This window comes from Paramormyrops kingsleyae, chromosome 6 (assembly GCF_048594095.1).
Source record: "Paramormyrops kingsleyae isolate MSU_618 chromosome 6, PKINGS_0.4, whole genome shotgun sequence".
NCBI classification, from domain to species: domain Eukaryota; kingdom Metazoa; phylum Chordata; class Actinopteri; order Osteoglossiformes; family Mormyridae; genus Paramormyrops; species Paramormyrops kingsleyae.
Genome location: NC_132802.1, coordinates 40235203 through 40243853, shown reverse-complemented (window position 1 = coordinate 40243853; position 8651 = coordinate 40235203). Strand labels below are relative to the sequence as shown.

At 40.8% G+C, this 8651-nt stretch overlaps 1 long non-coding RNA gene across 1 annotated transcript; it reads left to right on the top strand.

The window, feature by feature from the left end:
• Positions 1–6063: 6063 nt before the first annotated feature.
• Positions 6064–8321, top strand: LOC140591823 (uncharacterized). Its single transcript, XR_011992121.1, has 4 exons — positions 6064–6223; positions 6494–6574; positions 6828–6913; positions 7920–8321. It is a non-coding gene; the product is annotated as an uncharacterized lncRNA (long non-coding RNA).
• The last annotated feature ends 330 nt before the right edge of the window (positions 8322–8651 follow it).

The window sequence follows — 8651 nt, the reverse complement described above, 5'->3', positions numbered from 1 at the left end:
TTAACAGACACGTTTGATGGCATTATTCTAACATAGCATGTTGCTAAATACCGCTCACTAGTTCCTACAGCTATTAAATGTATTTAAATGAAATCGGGGCATCTTGTTTAGAATAAAACTAAGAAAATACAGGAGATCGATCTTTCGCGTGTGTTGCTGCCGCCGCCATTTTGAAAGGCGCGTCTGCGTCACTGCGCATGCGCAAGCTTCGCATCCCATAAGGCAGTTATTTCGCCCGCATTGTTCAAACGGGTGGCACGCGCCTGGCCCTGCTCCTTGGATAATGGCAGCCTAGATCACGCTAGCTTTGTGCTACGCTGACGGGACCCAGAGCCGCTATGGATGGATCTTCGCCTTTGGTGAAGTGTTTTTTTTTCTCTTTGACATTGAAATAAAACTGTTAAACTGATTACGGCTTTTTCTCATTTTTAAAAACTTGGGCTAAAGTAGTTGTGCTTGTTTCACACTTTCTCTTGTTTCGCTTGGGTATGCCTCTACTTAAATATTGTGTCTCTAGTTAAAAGTTTTGGACCTGTGTCTCATTCACATAGGCTTTCACATATGCAAATTGCCACCCCTCTTCTGGGCTAATGCCGTACGCTCATTTTGACAACGAATTACCAGCGTTATTCGTTGATTTTTTTTGTCTAAAATGTTTATTATTCACATTGGTAGAAAAGTGCTTCAATACTTTAAAAAAAAGGTCATGGTTTATTTGAAATAACTGGGCACTCCGTTTGTTGCTGCCATATTTTGAAATGGGTTGTCTAAGGAATCCTTATTCTTTGTTTGATGCCCCGGTTTCGGGTAAACATCCGCGACGGTTTATGACTACACCACATGGCCAAAGTGGCCTGCGAACGGACGATCACCCTGATAACAAAATACAACTAAATACATCTTTGTCAGGATGTGGGGGGGGGGGAGGTCTATGACATTCGGGCTAAATGGGGGCAATAGCTTGGGGAGCCAGCCTATCTCAAAGCCTGTGGCCTGTTTGATTCTACCCCATGTTTCCTCCGTGTATGTCCGCTGTGATATGCTTAACAGACACGTTTGATGGCATTATTCTAACATAGCATGTTGCTAAATACCGCTCACTAGTTCCTACAGCTATTAAATGTATTTAAATGAAATCGGGGCATCTTGTTTAGAATAAAACTAAGAAAATACAGGAGATCGATCTTTCGCGTGTGTTGCTGCCGCCGCCATTTTGAAAGGCGCGTCTGCGTCACTGCGCATGCGCAAGCTTCGCATCCCATAAGGCAGTTATTTCGCCCGCATTGTTCAAACGGGTGGCACGCGCCTGGCCCTGCTCCTTGGATAATGGCAGCCTAGATCACGCTAGCTTTGTGCTACACTGACGGGACCCAGAGCCGCTATGGATGGATCTTCGCCTTTGGTGAAGTGTTTTTTTTTCTCTTTGACATTGAAATAAAACTGTTAAACTGATTACGGCTTTTTCTCATTTTTAAAAACTTGGGCTAAAGTAGTTGTGCTTGTTTCACACTTTCTCTTGTTTCGCTTGGGTATGCCTCTACTTAAATATTGTGTCTCTAGTTAAAATTTCCGGACTTGAATTGCCTTTAGATTCAGAACATGAGAAGGGTAACACATTGAATTGACTAAAATGAAATTGGGTATGCCTCTACTTAAATATTGTGTCTCTAGTTAAAATTTCCGGACTTGAAATGCCCTTAGATTCAGAACATGAGAAGGGTAACACATTGAATAGACTAAAATGAAATTTGAATAAATAAATCATGTATATATGTTTTGTTTTAGGGCGTAACACTAGAAAACGCAGACGGTACGTTTTGCTGCTAGGTTGTTTCTCTTTTGTTTCAGGGACCGCAGGTCTGGGCCTTATGTCCTAAAAATTATATGACAATATTGCAAAATATTTATCACAAATGCATATGTAGAAAACAGACTACGACAGGTGCTTTTGAGTTTTTCTGATTATGATGACCGAATTGTTTTATTAAGAGTTATGGAGTATGTGACCGATATATTATTAAATTACACCAACAACCTCAATGGTATTTATGTAAAAATAGTATATTATGATTGTTAATTATGCAGATGTTTAGGCTATATTATGATGCTCAGGATACTCAAGTTAATGCTGATGATATGAATGCTCTATAAGATATTTTATCGATATCACAGCCTGATAACCTTACAAGCTGCATTACTTCTGCATGCATGTTATGTTGTTAGAATGAGCGTGCACCTCAGAGTAACAGTAAGTTTACACAATGTTTTATTGTTTATGTTTTAAAGCATCCAACGCATTTACAGGCCAGTCCTGATGCAACAAGGTGTTGCCTAGACGGTGTGTTCAGATGCCCATGCTGCACTTATGCAACTGACCAACAATTCAAATTTACAACACACATTCAGAGCCACGTGAGACATGCAGTACAGCATAGAGGTAATTCCTAATGATGTTTATTGGTCTATTGATTTTGGTGGTTTTAAAACATACACATGCTTAAATGTAGAATGCACTTCTTACAATCAAGATAGACAAAATGATGTGGAGTTCCTTAGTGGGAGTCCCTGAAGTCATGTGAATATTGGTAAGCTAATTTACCTATGTTTGTGTTTTGTTTGACACTGTAACTTTCTGATCAGCTACTCCTGACCTCACTCCCCCAGTCCCGTTCTGTGTATACCTTTCTTTTCTGTTGATAGCTTTGGTCTTCATGTTGCCGTCTTGCAGGTTTCTTCATCAGCAAATGCAACAATTATTGCAGACCCACAGGACACTTTCATTGTCTTTATTGCAGCCAAACAATAATACGCAAAGACCAGTTTAAACATCATGTATCCCAATGCATCAGTGAAACCAAGCCAACCACAACGGAAGCGCATCAGTCACCTCCCGCCTCTCCTGCTCCCTCCTTTACTGCTTCTGAAGCTGCATGTCCCCCTCCCCCAGTCCCCATCCTCCACCCCTCACTTTCTTCATGTTCCTCTGATCCTGGCTCCTCAGCAGCACCAGCACTACCACCCTCTCACCCAAAGAAAGCAGAAAACAGTGAAGTGTACTAGCTGTGGCCTAATCCTTAATAGACGGAACCTACGGATACATCTTCGAAGACGTCACACTCCCATCAAAATGGACATTACGGCACAGAACCACCTCAGTGCTCAGTGTGTTGATTACACAAATGGAGTGTTTGCAGTAGCAAAGTCTTTTATAGCACCCAGCACACCAGTACGTGTCATTAAAAGGACATGGGGTCCTGAACAAAAAACAATGTGTGAGCTGGATATCTGCAGAATTAATGCAGAGTTTGCAGAGAGGTCAAACCTTCGTCCATTTGAGTGCCACCACATTCAGTCCCTCGTGTACTGCCCTCCAGCCAGAATGGACACTCCATCACTTACAGAGGATGTTTTGCAGGTGATGGTACATGACAAGTGGTTTGGGGAAGACAAAAAGGAAAGGTGTTTGGTACGTCAGAGAGAAGCAAATGATGCAGGAGTCCCGTTGTCCTGTCTGGTGACTGTGTGTGGACCCCCCTACAAAAAGCACATTTCTGTATACGAGTCAACTATCTCCTATTACAGCCGGCTTGGCAGAGTGGTGGTAAGGTACAATTCTAAAATCATTTCATGGCATTGTCCTTGCGCGAACCCAAGGCAGTCATGCATACCTAAATATGTTGCCAAGTGGCATTTATTTGAAACAGACCAGGCACTCTTCAGAAAAACCAGAAGTGTGGAGGAGAACATCACAGAACATTTTCCAATTGACATGGAAAGTTTTGACCTAGAAGAAGGAGCTCCATACTCACCTGAAGGCAAAAATCTGTCGCGGATGGTTCAATACATTTTTCATAAGAAGAAACTGCCTGCGATTTTCCCCTCAGACGTGGTCAAGACCATTCATTTCCCTGTGCACTTCATACCATCAGAAACCTTTTGCTCAGAATGTTTAGAGCCCACTCCTCTAAGCGAACCTGTGCTGATTACATCTAAGGCTAAAATCCTAACAATCACTGATGTCATAGAAGGTATGTTCTCTCTTTATTTAAATATTTATTATCGATATTTTAACATTTCATTACTCACTACATGTACTGTAAATGTCAGTGTAGCCATGACTTCCACTATCAGCAGCTTAGCCTCCTTCCCAGCAATTCACACTTGTATGCTTACTGAGATAATTTCATACACTGGCTTTTAGTACTGTGCAAAGTATAGAGACATGTCACAGTGTAAAATGGTGAAAGATAAATGTGTAACATTTACTGGTGCTTGTGTCCATTAGGAATTTCAGTGTACAGAAAATGGTGCTACAGGTGTGGTATGGCATATCGATACCAGGAGTGGACTGATGGTGTCCACAATTTCGATGACCACACACTTCTGTCCATATACATGTGCCATTTTCTACGCAATACACTTCAGGTAGGAACCATGTTCTGTTGTTTTAATCATTTAAAACAATTACGAATACTTTATCAAAATAATATATTGTAAAGCCTTTAAATGTCATACATCAATTTCACAGACTCATCAGGCAGTAGGGAGTGCCATGGATGTGTTGGAGAAGACCTCTGGTAAAACCTATCCATCCAGGGAAAGGGTCCTGCAGGCTTATTTAAGCTTTGAAGCACTGTCAGACCTCGGTTACACATATGCTTGTGTATCGTGTGGTTATCATCCAGTATCTGTTGTGATGGACCTTCATGAGAAGGGCGTTTTTAGCATGCCTGGTAAGTGAACACATTTATTCATTTTCTTAGTCTTACATTGTTTCAAGCACCACATATCCAGCTATGACTGTTTGGAACATGCTTACTTAAGTCTTGCTTTCCTTAGTGAGCAGCATTGAGGAACCATCTCAGACTTTTGATGGAAAGGTAAGTGTTGAAAATTTCTGGGAGATGGTTTCCCTTGAAATGATCAGCCGTGGGTTGGTCCCAAGTAAGTACAGTCCGCACAATGTTCTAGGTGGGATGACAGTATTCTAGCATTTACTTTGTTTATCGTGGAATAATGTACTGTTATGTTAATAATATTTTCTAACATCATTTAAAGGCAACAAGTCAAACCCATTTGTCGTCCATCCCAGTTACCATAGTTGGGCTCCGTGGATTGGTCCTCACACAAGAGATAGGGATGTTGTACTCAACACTGAATACAAAGAAGTGTATTCTGCTTGTAGTGCAAAGGAGGAATCTGAGTTTAACCTCACAGAGGACCGACTGACTGATGAACTTCTTAAGCTCAAGGTACTGAACTTAAGTCAATTTTTGTCAGTTTTGTCAAAGATGTGTGTTTTTGAACCACGCCAGACCAACTATACTAATGTTCATTATAGATGGAAGCTGTGCGTGCTCTGTGCCGACAGTGTGGCATAGACCCCAAAGGCTCACGGATGGACCTGGTAACGAGACTTCAACAAGAAATGAAGAACAGAGCGAGTTATGATAAGGTGTTTTCACAGATCTGGGGAGCTTCTGGTAAGTTGTGTTCTATTACTGAGAGACCGTTTTTACAGACAGTTCTTAGTTTCATTACTTGGAATGGTTGCACTCTGATTTACAGTTTCCTTAAACAGGTGGATGGGCTGTGGTCACCTGTCCTTGTGCTGTGGTGTATGGTGTTAAGTTCAACATAAGGGCTGAGAGCCCCCGGGACTTTGCTGACCTTTTATTGTCGATGAAACATTTTCCAAACATTGTATTATATGATTTTGCGAGAGGGTTGGCAACACATACCAACCTAAGAGATCCAGAATCATTACCCTTCAAACCTCATGGGGGTAGGTTACTTGAGCCTACTGAAGATAACATCAGATGTGCCACTACTGGACAGATAAAAGTGAGCTTGCCATGGCTAGTCACCAAGAAGCCAGTTCCTGATGAAAATGGCCACCCTATAACTGGATCGTCTGAGCATTATGCTCTTTATGATAGATTTCATGAGGCAAACTCAAAAGATGCCAGGGATGTCTTGCGAAAGGTGGAACTGGTCCCAGAGTTACGTGGTTGGATCAACAGCCCGTGTGCTCTTCCAGCTGGAATGAGGAAAAACAATCATTTTCTCAACATGATGACTCCCTCATCGCATGTCTTTTTGATGCGAAATATTTTGTGTCACTACAACAATGCTAGAAATTCAAGAACCATAGAAAGCATGAAGAAGAGATTGGGCAAAGGAGTGGACATACAGTTAAATTCCAATGGTCAGACAGTTTTGGGTATGTATTCCACCCTCATTCTAAATTATTAGTGGTAATGTCATGTTTATGTCATGTTTATGTAATTTTGCTGTCCGGTGCCGTGAAGTTATATTTGTCTTTTAATTGTAGGTGATTCCTCATGTTTATTTTGCAATTTGAAAGATCATAAAGCTATAACTTACAAATCTGTCAGAAATGCTAGACAGCATAGCGTTGATGAGAAATGCATGCAGTACAACCGATTTAACTCATTCTAAATCATTTGGTTTAAAATGTGCTTTTTTGCAGCACCAGCTGAAGCACCAGCCGAACAAGCACAAACAACAACAGCAGCACCAGCTCATGGTATGACAACTGCAGCATCCCCTGGTATGAAGACAATATATATTTTTTGAGGGCCTGGTTGTACAACTTAATAAAAACCTTAACACATCCATGTTTTTTAGAATATGTATACTTATGTATGTTTGCAGTGGGTACTTGATCTGCAGCTAAATGTATACCAACCTTCAGCCACCCTAAGAAAGTGTTATATGCTTCATAAGATGGCTCAGTATCACAGAAATGTGGTGAAACACTTATTTGGTTAATATTTTCATGCATGGTCTGATATGTATGACAGGAGATCTACCAGTGTGCAGTGATGACTACTGGGGACTACCACATCTGGAGCACACAAGTGCCCGATCGGAAATCAGAGACTCAGAGGTGCATGTTTTATGTTTTGTTCCTCCGTATTTGTTTGTTTGTTTATATATTGATTGACTCATTTGATTGATTGCCGCATGGGCTCTCTTAGTCGCAAATTTGGAAACCATTTAACAATTGGCAACCATTTCATGTAATACAGTTGTCATTGTTTATGGGTGTTATAACTTTTAACATCTAATGTATCGGTTATTATATTATTTATAACTTGGAAACAAACTATTCATTAATCAGTAATACAATTCCTTTTGTGTCATACTTTTTAAATATTTTCTGTGATGCCTCGTAGTGCATGGCATATAAGTGAAGTGATTAGTTGTCATTGACACACCACAGCACACAGTGCACAACAACAAAATGTGTACTCTGCATTTAACCTATATGACACCATGACATTGCAGAGGAGAGCAGTGCTTGGGGGTGGTACCTTGCTCAGGGTACTTCAGTGGCACCTTTCGATTACAAGTGCACTTCCCTATCCATTAGGCCACCACTGACCCTATTACAAACAGCAGCATAATTTAATGGAGTCAGATTAATTGGTCTTAGTGATCTGATCTGAAGGTGGGGATTAGGGTTGTAACGGTATGAGATTTTCACGGTATGATAATCGTCTCAGAAAATATCACGGTTTCGTGGTATACGGTATTAAACTATCATTATTATTAGTATAATCATCAGCTACAATGACCCTTAAATGAATAAAAAGAGATATGGTTTTTGGATGAACATGGTTTATTGTAACAAACTTTTTTTTAATGAAAATAAAAAAAACTTATGGAAGTATGAGTCTAACTTTTGGGGGGAAAATAAATAAAATAAAGCTGCGCATCTCCCATTTGAACAAAATAAGGAATAAGTTATTTCTCTTTATATTAGACAAGAATAAATCAAACTGTCCTTCCTCTTTAACAGCATATATGGGAGAGCAATATGTGCAGGGTCATGTTTGTTAATATTTTCCTGAGATTATCATAGCAGCATGCATTTCTTTGCTTTTTTTCAGGTCAGATTATGATGAAGAAATGTAAGCATGTTGAGATTTTCAGGGCTCAATCTTGACCGCTGAGGTGAGAGAATGTGTCCACTTGTACTAAACACCTATGAGTTTTCAGTTAGTGTATTTGATGATTATTCTTTTAAATAAAATTATAAAATGATCATTAAGTGTTCTCTTGAGAGTAGCTCTGGATATGTTCATGTGTTCACGTCTTCACATAGTGAATGAGACAGCAGACGCTTTAAAAACCATGACCATCATGCAGTGGCGGTTTTAGGCATGGGCGAACGGGGCAGCCGCCCGGGGCGGCACTTTTTCATGTCACGTGGGGGGCGGCACACGAACTTGGAGGAAAACAAAAATAATCTAAATAAAGCGTTTTTCTAGAGGATGGGCGAGCGGAGACGATAAGGGATGAAGTTGGGAGGGCGCCGGGAGGGATTCTATGGGGGGCGGCACACGAACCTGGAGGACAAAATAATCATCTGTGCCGCTGTGTGTGTGTGTGTGTGTGTGTGTGTGTGTGGGGGGGGGGGGGGGGGGTAGTTGGTTAATGAGCAAGCGGCAGCCTTTTTGCGCTGTATATTCACAGACGCACATCGCGATTTAATTTGCTGCACAGCTATATTTTGATTTATTCATCCATCTATCTATCAAATCGGACATTTTACGTGGCATCTGAATTATACTGTAATTGACTCCAATTACATGACTGGATTCCGGGATTCCCTCTGCATC